The following is a 16,528-nucleotide window of genomic DNA, read 5'->3' on the forward strand; positions in this document are numbered from 1 at the left end:
GGTTTCAGAAATGGCTGCTCTCTGTCAATTGTGGACCAGTTTCTATAAATGGATATATTTGACTTAGTTAACTTGAGAATCATGCTAAGATGATTAAAGATGAATTGTATAAAATTTCATAATATTTCCAGAATGTCTTGTTGCATGGCTATTGGATTTGTATAACTCTAGTTATGATCCAAACATGAAGCTGTTGTTTCCAGTCCAGAAATAGACATATGCTAGTTGTGGTTGTTTACTCCATGTGTTGCTAAGTGTGGCTTATGTCCATGTTGATGGTCAAGTTATGATACTTGTGACCTTGTTAAACTTGTGTCATGCTTGATGTGCTTGCTCTCTATAGTTAGTTGTGTGATGTTAGTTAAATAGCTATTGGTGTCTATGTCTTGCATAATCTTGTGTTTGTCTTGAATGCTTATGTGATGCATCTTGTGTTACCATTCATCACATTCATACACCTGCATCTTGCATCTCATTTAGGTATGCTAGATGAACCACGTGAAGGATGTGATGTAGAGCCGAACTCGAGGATTGGGTTTGGTGGATCTGTCCCAACGATGGAAGGACTAAGCAAGTGCTAGGACCAGAGATGTCACCAAGACAGTGCAAGCTAACTGAACTGACTTGTGTCGGATCCCAGGCAAGCACCGAAGCATTCTAAGTCTCCCAGTATTTTACAAAATATTACTCAAGTCCTTATGATTGATGCATTAGGTTATAAGAGTTGCTTGGAACCACTTGAGGCATATAAATTCCTTGTCCAGATATATACACCGTTAACCCTATGCAGGTCCAGGATCAAATTTATGCTTAGCCATGCTTAGACCGGTAGAAGTCCGGTGATTTCCTGTCACCTGTGAGATATAGGTGGATACCGAAGCATGGTTGGCTATATTTTCTGTCATGGAAAAGAACCATGGGATAAAAGTAAATCAAGGCCGGGCGGAGTCTATGGTAGGTTGACTCATGTGATTCCGTCTGTGCCGATTAAGGACCGTACCGTTGTTGGCGCTTCTGACAAGATTGAACGCATGCCTATCACTTAGCTGGCCAGATAACTCATTCTGACCGCGAAGCTGAGTAGCTCAACTCAGGTCGGGTCCCATTCTGTTGTGCGCTCCTTGCAGGGAGCTAGACTGAGCCCAAGGGCAGGCTGGGCCTAAACGTCCTGGCATTTGGTGTCTCCGATTGTGCGGCGCGGTACGAACCCACGAAATGTGGACCTGAGTTGTACCAGAGGTGACCAAAGGCGACTAATGATCTGGTCGGCCTGGGTTTGTGTTAGGAATAAATTCCTAGCTGGTTGAAAACGATTCGAATCGCCGTCTCTCCCGGATAGTGAGAAAATTGGCTAGTCCCAACATCGTAGTAATTGTATTATGGAATGTGATGGTTTGGATAAACATGGAATTACTATACCTGCTATGGTTACTATTGTATGCTCTAAAAAGATATACCACATGTTTGGCATAGGATAGTTGCTAATCTAGAGATGGATAGTTATAATTAACTTGATGACAGAATTATAATTGTATAATTGAGTTAATCACTTTTTATGCAAAATATTGTCAAGCTATCTCCACTTATAAAGCCTTGCATACTCCTTAGAGTCAATTTTATTTCTGGTTATGATGGGTAAGTCTAGCTGAGTACATTTGAGTACTCAGGGTTTATCCCACCATGTTGCAAGTGAGGTTTTGGCCTGCTGAAGATGGTGGATAACCACCGGTGGGCTCGGTGACTATGTTATCTCTCATCTATATGTTTTTTATTTGAGGATGTCACTTATGCTAGCAATGTATTTGGAACTTATATTAATGTAATTATTCGAAAGCTATGTTGTTTTTACTAATCGGTTTTAAAACCCAAACTTGTACTATTATTTGTGAACTCATTTGTCATATTATTTCCGCTACAACTCTGTGTATGTGATGTGTATTTGCTTAATCACGCGATCTTGGTTGTGATGTTGATTTACCAAGGTCTTTCGGGACACTTGGCGGACTACCGAGTTTATATGAGTGAAAGTATGTGTGTGTCAACATGTTAGCGGGGACAACCGTACTTGATCTTGTATAAATTGGGCAGTTCTGTCACATCCAACAGGCCCATTGACAAGCTCATCACTAAATTCCTAACATATTTCGCTGAGAACTTCAAAAGTGGCCACTTGGGCACCCTCCCAAGGGGTCTGTCCATCTAACTCGATACTCCATCCTTGCCACTGAGGGTTGTCCACATGGGCGGGGATAGTGACCTGCACGTCATACCACCATTGTCCCTCAGTTACCATTTCGCTCCAAAAGTAGCGAGGCCGTTCAGCATACCCGACAGAGTGTAGTACCCTCCATAGTAAGGTGGGACTCCCAAACAGTGCCAAAAAGGTGTTGCTAGCAACAGGGGCTCCTAGGGCTGCCATCTGTAGCAAAATGTTACAATTTAGTGAGACAACATGATTATAGAAAAGAGTTACATAACAATAAGATCTTGCAAGGGGAGGAACAATACAATGATATGAATGAATGATATATCATGATGTATGCTCGTCCGTACGTCCTCACAAACTTAGAAAAATAAATCCTAACGACATACGTGGTGGCATACATGCGTTCTCTCGATATAATCGGAACTAAACGAGCTACACGTTTCGTTGTTAGTGTACCTGCAGAAGATCCATTTCAGCCCAACCCAATAGTTATATGTACAGAAAGGTAAATCTGGGCACTAAGTTGAATATCAAGGATAGCAAGATATATATGAAAGCAGTAAACTAAATACTTCCATATATATTCCATATTTATACTTCTGTATCAAAGCTACCCGATGACCAATACACTACCACAATTAAATACGCACCATACACACATGCAAGCATGCATATACAATCGTATCATAGCTAGCTCTCCCCGACCGCATGCTCACTTCTTACGATAATGTCACTCATTAACTTACCTTCTTACCTAGCGTAGAGGCAATTGATCCATACATTACCACTCAAGTGAGTGGCACCTATACAATAGCACACCGTATGGATGATGAAACTAAAACCCCCAAGTCGATACTTAAATAGCCACCTAACAGTCCTTAACTGGGCATAAAGGAGATGACCACTGGCACACTATAGTTTGAAGTTCAATCTTCAACACTCTAATCTTATTACTATAGTTGTAGAAATTAAGTTTATAAAACAAAAACATTTGTATTCATTACACATGTGACAAGTTTAGTGTTGAATCCTGCTCTGATACCAGCTGTAATAGAACCGTCCAATTTATAAGAGCACAAGTCCAATAGCAACCACCGAGGTAGTCAAACCATCACACTTGAGCCCAAATAAATCTGATAGTCCGTCGAGTATCATGAAGGATCTCGAATCAACCAACATACAAGCCAAGATTGTACATGATTCAACATACGAGCCATATGTTACAACAAGTTCATAAATAGTTTGTCATACATCGGAGTTCCAACATTGTTATTACAACATTAGTTTAGCAGTAGCGGAAGCAACATAGTTCATAATGACGCCAACAGTAGTTTAGATACATAGACAGTTTTCATAGTCATCTCCAACAAAAGCACAAGGGTGAGATGATATATAGAATGACCATGCCCATGGTCCTATTCCTCATCCACTGCAGGAGCAAAGCAGTGCTTGCAGTAGCCATGGTACATAATATTATCTGCAACAATGAGAATAAAACCCTGAGTACAAGAAGGTACTCAGCTAGACTTACCTGTCATCAACTAAAATGCTAAGACACCAAGGAGTATGCAAAGCTTTATAAGTAGAGCTAGTTGACATTATTTGCATAAAAAGCATTAGTTGTCCAATATCTTTTAAACTATGAATCACCAGTTATTAATCCTATATCATACTAGATTAGCAACTATCCTATGCCAAACATGTTGATACCTTTAAGTCAATACAATATTAACCATATCAAGTTAAGCTCTTTCATAATCTCATAACCAACACTTCCATCAATTACTATGATAAAGCATACTCCTGTCAAGTTCTCACTATCTGGGAGAGATGGTGATTTGAATTGATTCCAACCTAGCTAGGGAAATATTCCTAACACACACCTAGGCAACCTGAGTAGGGGCCACCTCGGTTACCTTTGGTACAATTCAGGTCCAAATCACGGGTCCAATCAACGTCGCACCCTTAGAGATACTACCAATCTGCCAGGAAGCTCAGGACTCTAACCCGCCCTTAGGCTCACGCCATTGGCTCCCTACACATCCTTACTGCCTCTAGAGTGCGCACTTTCACTTATCGGGTCCCGACCTGAATTGAGCTACTCGGCTTCGCGGTCCGAACGACTTATCCAGTCAACTATGTGAGAGGCATGCGTTCAACATGACAAGATGACCTCCAACGACCGGTCCTTAAATGACACAAACAGAATCACTATGATCACCACCAACATAAGACCCCGCCCGATCTCCAATTGATCAACAACACCAAGTTATGTTCCACGATAGCACAATATAGCCAACTGTGATCAAGTTATCGCCTATGGCTCGTAGGTGACAGGAAATCACCCGACTTCTACCAGTCTAAGCATAGTTAAGCGTAAGGAGCGTTCCTAGACTTTAATAGGATTCAGGGTAGATATTTCTAGACAAGGAAAGGTAAAATGTAGCAAGTGTTCCCAAACAACTCCTATCACGTAATGCATCAATACGAGTAACTTAGGTGACATTAATAAAATAGGGAGACTTATAATGCTCCGAGGCTTGCCTTTCACGAATGTGGCTGGCTGGTGATCTGGACACTCAAGAAGATGATCAGCTTCAGGCTCTCCTTCTCCGAGAATCTCCTGGTGCTACACCTCTTGGCTCTCCTCTTGTGGATCGGCTTCGAGTTCCACCAACGTGATCTCTTTGGCTGCACCTATTGTATGCATATGCATAAGTAAGCTCCATGAATGCATAAGAAGGATCATGGATGATGTGACATGGGAATGTACATGATGTTGTGATAATGATGTTAAGTTACTTAAATGATAACAGTGTTAATTTCTTGTTTACTGAGTAGTGCATAACTCTTCTCTATCCATTTCCAATATTCATCACAAGACAATTTCTGATCTACGCACAGCAGTTACAAGTTTAAATCATAACAGTAATTCTACCTATCCAAATACTATGATCTTGGGCTTTCTGGAAAGCTTATAAAATTTTCTAGAACTCTTATTTAGTCACAAAAAGCTAATTCAAACAATATCTTAACCAAAACAGGTAATTTTTCTAGCTCTGTTCAGAAATTCTAGAGAACAAGCATTTCGGAAGACCGACTTCAAACAGCTATAACTCCTAAACCATTTGTCCTATCGACCTAAACTTTTGACACAAGATAGATGAAGAAGTTCCCTACAACTTTGTTATTAACCATTTTTACAGTAAACTTCATTTTGACTATGCAAAATACCCAACAACAGAATCTATCCAAAAACACCTGTAAATTGAATTATAGAGCAATAATATTTTCACGGCATATAAAAATCTCAAATTGAGCAACACCATTGGTACCAACAGTTCAAGAATATCAAATGCACTCTAGAAAACATAAAGGTCAAGCCCAATTTATTTATTTCAATGCCTTCATTAATTTAATTAGATAATTAAATGAAATAACAAACATATTCCAAATGTGCACAATAAATTCTGAAAAAAAATTATAGTAAATTCCCAGTTCTCCCAATAGGGTACTATAAAAATTTCATACCATTAGGACATGAGTAGCATTCTCTACAAAAATAACAAGCTAGCAAAGTTTAATTTTAGAGAAAATAGTTACACCTATTGAAAAGTGTCAAACAACAGATTTTATATTTTTCTTAGCTTCGTTCTAGTACCATAACACTGTACAAAAAATTACATGGCAATATGTTACTTATTTTTATCCTTATGAATTTCCTCAGAAAACACCATTTATTAAAATATAAATAGAAAGACCTTACTCCAAACTTGAGATATGAATTTTTGAAACAAGCATTCAAATCTGTGAAAACAATTCAGAAAATCAACTAATACGCAGACTCACAGATGGGGCCCGCTGGTCAGTAGGACCCAAATGTCAGCAGCTCTAGAGCAAAGGAGGTGCTCTGGCCAGCGATATCTCGCCGGCACCGAGATCGCCAGTGACGACGACGACACCTACGTGCTCCCTGTGATCCCCCACACCCAGTAGTACCCTTCGTTGGACCGGTGGAGCACTAGAGCACCCTTGCCAACAGCAATGATGGATGACGGATGCAGTGCGGTGGTATGCCGGCGTTCTCTGGCCACCTCGTGCTCCGGTGAGGTATGCTATGGCTTCATGGACTCCTAGAGAAGCTATCTAAGGTGGTTAGGGTTTCGGTGAGGCGGCGGTGAGCTTTGACCGTGTGCATGCCCATGCGGCGGTGCTCCCACCGTTCTAGAAAGATGGCGGTGAGAGGCGGGACTCCATCATGCCATACGCTAGGTCAAGGCTTACCTAACCTAAGGCTCACGAAAGAGGAGGGAGGCGATGGGCCAGCTCGGCATGGCGAGCTCGAGTGCCATGGCGACAATGGCGACCGCGCGAGGAGTGCCGAACTATTCCAGCACCGACACACAGTAGCATCAACCCTCGATTCGACCTAAGCTACTAGACACTACCGGGGTGCTGGACCAAAGGAGATGGATGCCCATAGGGTAGTGGAATGGCTGGGCCACAGTGAGCCGCAAGCACGGCGGCGCTCCGGTGATGGTGTGGTGGCGACGAAGCAAAATGCGCCCTTCCCTGGCTCGGCAAGAGGTGCAAGCTGGTCAGGGTGGAAGAGGTGACAATGGTGGAACTATTGGCGCGATCGATTGGAAAATGGTGTGGTGATGACAGCGAGCGAGCATGGCAGAGTGACGGCGATGGCGCAGTGGCACGGTGCTGCGCTTTGCTCAAGCGCGGGCGAGAGAAGAGCGGGGCGCGAGAGTGAAATGGAGCGAGCAGCAGAGGCGAGTGGCTTATGTTTTCACGCTGGCCTAACTAGCCGGGCTAATGCCGGTGTATGGTTGCCATGCGATGCGCCTGGCCTGCCCTAGTCGGCCACTGACGGCGTGGCGTCCACGGCCATCAGACCCCGATGACATGACTGACGAAGCAACTTAGCAATCATCTAACTTCAAATCCGTTCGTTCTTAGCAAAATCTCTTTTAACAAAAGTTGTAGAGCTACATATGATCTACAATATTGCTTACATGAGTTCAGTCTAGATTGGCCTAGTTTACAAACTACCGCGTGTCAAACATAGGTACATTGAAACTGAAATCACAATTAACACTTAGCCAAAATTTCTAGGCTACTTGAGAGCTATTTTTTAGCATGCTAGAAACCAAATTAGGTCTTAACCCAAAAATAAAAGTTGTTAATCTAGTCAAGTACTACATCTTTGCTTAAGGGTGCACTGCCATGCAAACAATCTATGCTATAGTTCAACTTAGGTCAAACATGCAACTTGAAAATGATAACTTACACTATAACCATGACTTAGAGGCCAAATGGGTCCAAGTCATGAATACCAAAGTTGTTTCATGTGACATTCTAAACATGTTTAAGGTACTTCAAAGTTCCCACAAACATTTTATACATTGGTTACATGTAAACCCTATCATATGTAAAACATTTAGTGACAAATACATGTGATATAAGCAAACATAGAGATAATATTTGAGATGCTCATGCTCATGAATGATCAATGATGCTTGTGCTCATGCAATGCCAATGCCAAATGCATGCTTAACACCTAGGGTGTTACACCCACCCACTACGAGATGGGATCCATGACAAGGGTCTCGGCCTAGAGACCCTAGCTGACGGAGTGCCCCGACCCCAACGATCGGGGTCATGGCCCTCAGCCCCGAGAAATGACCAGACGAACGACGACCCAGGGCAGCTACTTGCTATGGGTACAACACCTCGGGGAACCTAGAAGCGGCGATGAAGATCATGACGGACACTATGTTGCACAAGATGGCTGATGAACCACTGATGTGCCTACAGTGCTCGCCACGGTCGGCATAGTAGCACCACGTCTCACTCTGCCACAACATGGCCACAAGACCATGATGATGACCATGCCCGGATGGACACCAAAAGACGGCGTAGCTTGCAAGCCAAGCTAGTAAGGACCTCCCTCAGGCTCACAACCCTTCAGTCAGGGGAACCTTCTCTTTGTTTCAAGCCCTAGCCTCGAACTCTATATAAGGGCATCCAGGGCACCCACCTCAGGACATCTTAACATTCTTCATCCTCTACCATTCCGTCCATAGCAGTAGGGCTCTTGGAGCTTCTCTTTCGGATACCCCTCGTCTAGCAAAGGTTCTACCACCTCTTTCACCATTCTTGCCCCCCATTGTAAGAACTTTAGAGCATTCAAGCGAGGAACATGCACTCGATCTTCTCTGAGACTAGACGTAGGGCTCCACCCTGAACTAGTATAAATCCTCATTCTTTCCAATGTTGACTTGTCCTTTGGTACCTTCCATGTGTTTTTACCCAAGAGGTTGCATCAGATTCAACCTAGAGAACTGTTGTCGCTTGGATATGAGGATTCCCTCAAATAATTATTATCAAAAATGCTGAGTCAATAGAATTAGCTATGACATTCACCGCTCACTCAATGGACTCAGATAATATAGTGTTATCATTAGAGAAAGAGAACTGCACACATGGAACATTATATAGTTTTCCATCAGTTGGCATCTGAGTGATTGAATAGTTACAACTAGCATAGACATTGTCTATTGGTTACTCGGTTTCTCATAGCCTTGGAGGATACTTACCCCATCTATGATCTCATCCCTTATGAAAGGTTGTACACAACCTACTTTGGTAGAGGACTGCTTTTCAAACTTTATGAACGAACATGGAACCATTGTAATGAGTAGCTTTCAGAAGCTTGCAGTCTAGTGCAAAGTTCACATGGTCCATGCTATATTCATTAGGGAAATAGATATTATGGGTAGTTAGTTTATGCTTCATAGTACTCTCCGTATCCTGAGAATGAAGTGATGTGCTATCAAGGATTCCTCCCAAAGTAACAATGCTTTATGAAAGTCAATGAAAGAAATTCTTTAGACAAAATTTACTACGAAGAGCAAATATCAGAAAGTTGTCTTGACCAAATTAGACTCTCTGATACTCAAAGCTAAGTGGCAATCGTATAAATTTACTAGTATGGTTTACGAAACACCAACAGTTGGTGCGCTAGGTAGGGGATAGTCGTGCACTCTTGATTATTGAGAAGGAAGCGATGGCTCCTCGTACCACCGGTGGACTCGCTGGTGGAATGGCCCGTGGCGGTCACATCCACCGTGAAAACTATGGGTTCATCGATGCCAAAGGGCCAGCGCCCGCGTCCGCCTTTAGCCGCAGTCCTGACTTCCACCATGGGAATTTGGGTCTCATGGCTCACAGTGGACACACTCTCGAAACTGCCCATGGGGGCCGCATCCCGGAGTACACCTACTTAGAGGGGCTAGTGTCACACTACGAGTGTTAGTCATGAGTTAAGCAGTGAATTTGGATTTAAGTAGGATAGGTCAATCAATGATCATGATCTCTAGTTCATAATCTTGGAAGTGGTGATAAAGGTGTTGAGGTCAAATCTATGAAATTGAGTCCCAACTTGAACTTGAACAATACATTTTGCTTACATGTGAACCCTTGTTAAGATTATGCATGCATAATGTTAAACATGCTTATTTCATGTACATTACATCAACATGCATCCATAGTGAACTTTGGAAAAGTTTCATGAAGTTTGAAATCTAAAAAGTCACATGAAATGATAAGTTATAACCTTTCTTGAATTGTTTCATCAGGTGAATGGGAAGATGGGATGTCGACCAAACCTTTATACCTTGCCCAAATGACTCTAATTGAACTCTACAACAAAAGTCATGAAGGGTTCATATTGAGCAAATGCCAAGAAAATGCCTCAATCGATCAAAAACTCTAATTTAGGGTTTATCATGATGCTGCTTTGACCAAGGTCAAATAACAGTGTGGAAACAAGTTATGAAGTTTGACCTTAAATAAAAGTTGAAGTTTAAGTGAAGTTCTACAAACTTTATTTTTGGATGAAGACCTAACTCAACTTCTAAGTGTCTCATATAGTGGTCTCAATTTTGAATGCAGAGCTATTTTGTCCTCTCAGAAATGGTCCCTGATCGGCAATAGCGAGTTGACATGTTGTGACATTTTTATCTTCCAAATTCATATGGCAGCTCAATTTAATTCCTTAATATGAGTTGGAGTACACTATGTTTAGGAAACAACAAAACAAGTATCATCACTTTTGGAGCACGTTTGGACATTCAAAGGTAGTTTCAAAAATAGCTAATGGCACTGAATTCCTTTGCCAATGCCTGAATATTCTAAGTCTGAACTCAGTTTTGGGTACACATCTTTGGAGGTTTGTATCTTGCAAACCAAGCTTAACCAATCCTAGATCCTTTTATCAAAGTTGTAGATTACATTAAGTAGAACAACTTTTGTTTAAGTACCAAGACCTTGTTTAGCCTCTAACCTAGCCAATTAGGGATCCCAAGATCGAATCCAGTGCTGTTTTGGGATCTTGAAATTTTGGCCACTAAGATTACAATGTTGATGATGGTTGGCATTTCACGTTCTCAGATTTTTGTTAAGCAACTCAAGTTGAGCCAAATATAAAACTTGGAGAAAATTCTATGGAGAAGGCCTAGGAAGAAGTTGGATTAAGTTTGACCAAGTCTTGACCAAGGAATTGAAGCCCAAGCTAAAGCTTGTTAACCCTTCGACACTGCCATATTGGAACTTAATTACCTGTTAATTTGTTTCTCTAATGACTTGGCGCCCTTAATGAAAGTTCTAGAGCAGTTCGTGGGCTTCAACTTTGTTTTTGGTCCCAAGGTCCAATTTGGCCCATAACTGGCCCAAAAATGCTTCCCACACCGGCCACACCATCGCCCCCACGTGCTCGATGAATTGCCAACGCATCCTCCATGCGCCGGCCGCACCCCCACCATTGCTGCCGCGTGCTCCTGCGCTGCTCTCTCTCCCTCTCGCATGTGGGACAGTAGCAAGCACTCCTAGGCGCTCTCTCTCACTCGCGCTCGCCTCTCGCTCACCCGCCCTTGCCTCTGCCGAGCGCCCCTGCTCCCTTGGTCACCGCCTGCTCCCCGCTATTGCGCTCTCTCTCTATCCCAACCGAGTGCGGCATCGCCTTCTCTAGCTCGCGCCGCACATCCTGCACCCCTTCACCGTCGTGCCTCGCCACCATCGATCGCACCCCGAGCCGAGCCGCAGGCTCCTGTGCTCATGGCCAGGATGCCACGGCCTGCCTCACGGTTGTCATTGGCCACACACCGGTGCGCGTCGGCCCCCTGGAGCTCCGACGCCACTTCTCCTCCACCGCCATCGACCACCTCGATGGAAACCGACGAACTCCCATGTGTCCTCTGCTCCAACTCGCGTCGAGGACCTCACGCAAGAATTCAAAGAAAGGGAAGGGTTTAAGTCCAAATACTATGACTCATGTGAATAGTGCCTAGAGGGACCTTTTTGCTGGAATTTATTTTCGTGGAAGTTCAGGGGCCTCGGTGCAAATATGTTTTCCTTTATTGCTTTTATTTGGCCAAAACTTTGAAAAATCATAATAAATCATAGAAAAATCATAAAATAGCAAATGAAGACTTTTTTGAATCCTTGAGAGTAGATCTATGCAGTAGAGTCATCTTATGATATGTGTTATTAGAAGGTTTTTGTTGTTTTTATTTATCTATGTTAATTAGGGTTTTCTAGAAACAAATTCATATCTAAAGTTGTGGTGCTCCAAATGAGGTGAAATTTTAATGGTAGGCTACTAATGTTATATGTGTGTTGTGGTAAAAATTTTAGGTTCATTGATGCAGTATGACTGAGTTATTGATTTAACTTTTTTAGTGCTTGATAAATGGTTTTAAATAAGTTATAATTTTTATGAAGGTGTAAAAATGGAAAATGTTGTTCCTCTACCTTTGTATGATGTGCTCCATAATAATATATAATATGGCCATGTGTTTGCAGAAAAATAGTGTGTTTTAGATTTATCTTGCTCTCACATGTTTTCTTGCAATAGCAATTTGTCTTTTTTGTAATAATTAGTCTATAAAACCTGAGCAGTTAAGATTTGTACAGTAATCATGTTTTGTCATCATCTATCTCTCATACAAATTTAAGATCCAAATGAGATATTTGCAACATCACCTATAATTAATATATAGGTTTTTATATATAGAAATGCTAATGAAAGTTTGTTAGTAGATGCTTGTGTTTATGCCATACAATATTTCTAATAATTGGTGCTAGGTAATGTAATTGATTGGTTATAGTTAGGAGTTGTATGGAGCTGCATATGTAGCAACAAAATATTAGTTGTTAACAACATAAATGGTAAATGCATATAGTTGTATCTTTGCTGTTATGGCTACATGTACAGTTTTGTGGTGGTGATATTTTCATGATGCAAATGATATTTTATGTAGATATATTGAATACAACAGTTGTAGATAATTTCGTTATCTAGCTTGTCCTAAAATTTTATGATTTTAGACCCGCTGGTTTTAGAGTTATAGATTTTACAAGTTTGTTGTCAGCTTTTGCATGTGCTCTGAACATATCTGAATGATTGTATTTTTTGGCTTATTTAAACATCGAATCATGTATTGTTGAGAATAGTAGAGTTGTAGTGATTTTCCTAAGAATTCTAAAATGTCTAAGATCACTGCTTTTGGTGGTCTCGAACTCTAGTTATTACTGTTCAAAGTGGAATGGTAGATTTTGTCCAAATCTGGACAGAGATGCCTTCTTGGTGTTGTTTAACCTTGTTCACTATAGAATCATCTTAAGATGATAATAAGAAAGTTATAGAAAACTTAATAAGATTTTTATAAAGTTAAGGATCATGCTTGTTGGATGAATATAACTTGAGATATGTATTTCTGAAGTTAATATCAGTTTTCTGTCCTTAGTTGTATAAGCTTTGCTTCATGATGTATTTTGACCTTGTTATTTGTTGAATCAGCTTTTGGTGTTAATAACAAAGTTTTAGATAATTTCATTAGATTTCTAGAAAGTCTTGAATCACACTTTTTGCATGCCTAGAACTCTGGGTATGATTAAAACAAGTGACTATAGTGTTGTTGTTTAGAATCTATGTTTGAACCTAAAATTGTTTACTCACATTGCTTTGCTTTGTGTTGCTAAGTGTGGCTCATGCCTTTGATGGTGTAAGTAATATACCTAAAACCTTGTGAAACTTGTGTCATGCTTGGTGCTACCTTCCTTGCTATCCTAGCATGATAGGTTGTGGGATGTTTAATTAAGTAACATGGAGTGCTTATATATGTTGGTGTAACCTTGTGCTCATCTTGAATACTTTTATGTGAGGCATCTCATATTGCCATTCTTCACATTCATGCACTTGCATTGTTGCATCTCATCTAGGTACGCTAGATGCACCACGTGAAGGACATGATGTTGGAGTCGAACCCAAAGATGGAGTTTGGTGAATCCATCTAGAAGACGGAAGGACTAAGCAAGTGCCGAGATGGGAGATGCTTGCCAAGCGAGTGTCATCTAACAAACATTGACCTAGTGTTGGATCCCAGGCAAGCCCTAGAGCATTCTAAGCCTCCTATGTTTTTACAAACATCACTTGAGTCATTTATGTTAGATGCATTATGTTAAAAGAGTTGGTTGGAAACACTTGATGCATAGAACTACCTTGTCCAGAAATATACCTTGAACCCTATGTAGGTTCAGGATCGAATGTATGCTTAGCAATGCTTAGACTGGTAGAAGTCGGGTGGTTTCCTGTCACCTACGAGTAGGGATGAAAACGGATCAGATAAGGACGGATATCACCAATATTACATTTGTTTTCATATTTCTGTCCGGATTCGGTTCGAATACGGATAGTGTCAACTATGTCGGATAGGATACGATTGGATATCGACATCATAAATATGCGATTTGAGTATTTGGATATGGATACGGTATCGGATGTTGGATATCCGGACTCGGATACGGATAGATCTCAACCCCTCTAAACGGATTCGGTTTCGAATACGGTCGGAAAATATCCGTACCGTTTTCATCCCTACCTATGAGATATAGGTGGATACCAAAGCACGTTTGGATATATTTGCTATCATGGAAAATAACCATGTGATGATGAATAAACGAAGACCGGATGGGATCTGGGGATTGAGAGGCAGCAGGACATGGAGGTCTTGTGTGCATGTTTTATCCCGTCTGTGTCGATTAAGGACCGTATCGTTGCTGGCGCTTCTGCCGAGATTGAACGCATGCCTCTCACTTAGTTGGCCGGATAACTCGTTCCGACCGCGAAGCTGAGTAGCTCAACTCAAGCTAGGCCCCATTCTATGAAAGTGCGCACTCTGGATGGTAGTAAGAATGTGCGGGGAGCCAGACATGATCCCAAGGGTAGGCCGGGCCTGAACGTCCTGGCAGCTTGTTGTCTCTAGTTGTGTGGCGCTGATCGAACCCGTGAAATGTGGACCTGAGTTGTACCAAAGGTGACCTAAGACTACCTTGGCACAGGTATGTCTAGGTTTGTATTAGGAATAACTGCCCAACTGGTTGCAACCGATTCAAATCGCCGTCTCTCCCGGATAGTGAGAAACTCGATAAGTCCCAGCATCGTAGTAATTGAACTATAAAATTTGATGGTTATAATGAACATGGAAATGTTACAATGGCTATGGTTACTATTAAATGTTATTAAATGATATTCCATATGTTTGGCATAGGTTAGTTGCTAATCTAGAGATAAATAGCTATAATTAGCTTGGTTACCAAATAAAAAATGTATACCTCAACTAGTGGCTTTTATGCAAAATGTTGTCAAGCTAGCTCCACTTATATAGCCTTGCATGATCCTTGGTGTCACTTTATTTTTGGTTTATGATGGGTAAGTCTAGCTGAGTACATTAGAGTACTCAGGGTTTATCCCACAATGTTGCAGATGAAGTCTCGGCCTGCTGAAGATGGTGGTTAACCGCCGGTGGGCTCAGTGACTCTATAATTATTTCTCATCTATATGCTTTTATCAGAGGATGTCACTTATGCTAGCAATGTATTTGGAACTTATATTAATGTAATCATTTGAAAGCTATGTTGTTTCCCTTAACCGGTTTTGAAACCCATACTTGTACTATTATTTGTGAACCCATTTATAATATTAATTCCGCTGCAACTCGATGTATGTGATCTTGGTTGTGATGTTGATTTACTGACGTCCTTCATGACACTCGACGGACTACCGGGTTTATATAAGTGAAAGTATGTGCGCGTCAATGTGTTAAACGGGGATAGCCGACTTGATCTTGTATAAATTGGGTCATTCTATCATAGCTAGTACCCTCGCTCGTTGAGAGCCGTCGCCAAGTTTCCCGTCCGAAAAACCAAAGGACCATGGCTCACGATGATCTCGCCTAAGGAATGGCCTCGACCGGCCACATCCTTCTAGGGAACCACACGGTTAACCACATCGAAGGGCCGGTGCCCGCGTCTGCCCTTGGCCATGGCCTAGACCTCCGCCTCACGAATCTAGGTCCCGCGGCCTATGCCGGACATGCTTTCAGAACTACCCACGGGGGTAGCATCCTAGAGTTTACCTACGTAAGCGGCCTAGGGCCCTCTCTCATCACTGGCCACGGCCGAGCCTTCCACCCAGAAAGCTAGATGGCCGCGGCTTGTGGCGACCTCACCCGGGGAATGGCCCACGGCAGCCATATCCCCGCAGGGAACCACGAGATCACTAGAACCGACGGGGCAACGCCCGTCACTAGCTCTTACCCGGTCCAGGCCTCCCGCATGGCAAAACTGGACCTAACGGTAGAAACGCACCCTGGACAGCGTCCCCGATAGCGGAGCCCAATGACTCAAGGCACGCTAGAACGATGAAATTACCCGCCGCCACGCGGCATCATTGTCAGAAATCAAGCCGCCAGCCGGCATCACACCATGCAGGGTCAAGCCCGGAACCAGGATCCAATCCTGTGTGGTGGACCAGCTGCATGACACGCTTTGGAGGATTGCCAGCCTTCACTCTGAGGCACGCGCATCCGAGGAAGCGGGCTCCCCTAGTGCACCGCGTGCCGCAACGAGCGGATCGAACTGCGTTGCGCTCAAAGCCAACTTCCACAGCGATAGGTCGCGACGGTCCCTCTCTAGAAGCGATAGCTTTACCTGGAAGCAGAGGCACGGCGATGGCGACGCTGTTGTGCCAAGAAGACTCAAGCACCAAAACGTGTAAGCTCTCCCTGCCAAGAACCACTGCATGTTGGGAGCAAAGAAGCCACCCTCGGGAGCACACAAGCTCTTCGAGGGCATCGAGTCGGCAAGGATTTGCCTAAGGCATCCTGAGAAGCCGACCCACGCTAGCTACGACCGCCCCAAGTGACGAAAAAGTGTCTCCATCAGCTCACGGCTCAAGGACTATGACAACTC

This window comes from Miscanthus floridulus, chromosome 8 (assembly GCF_019320115.1).
Source record: "Miscanthus floridulus cultivar M001 chromosome 8, ASM1932011v1, whole genome shotgun sequence".
NCBI classification, from domain to species: domain Eukaryota; kingdom Viridiplantae; phylum Streptophyta; class Magnoliopsida; order Poales; family Poaceae; genus Miscanthus; species Miscanthus floridulus.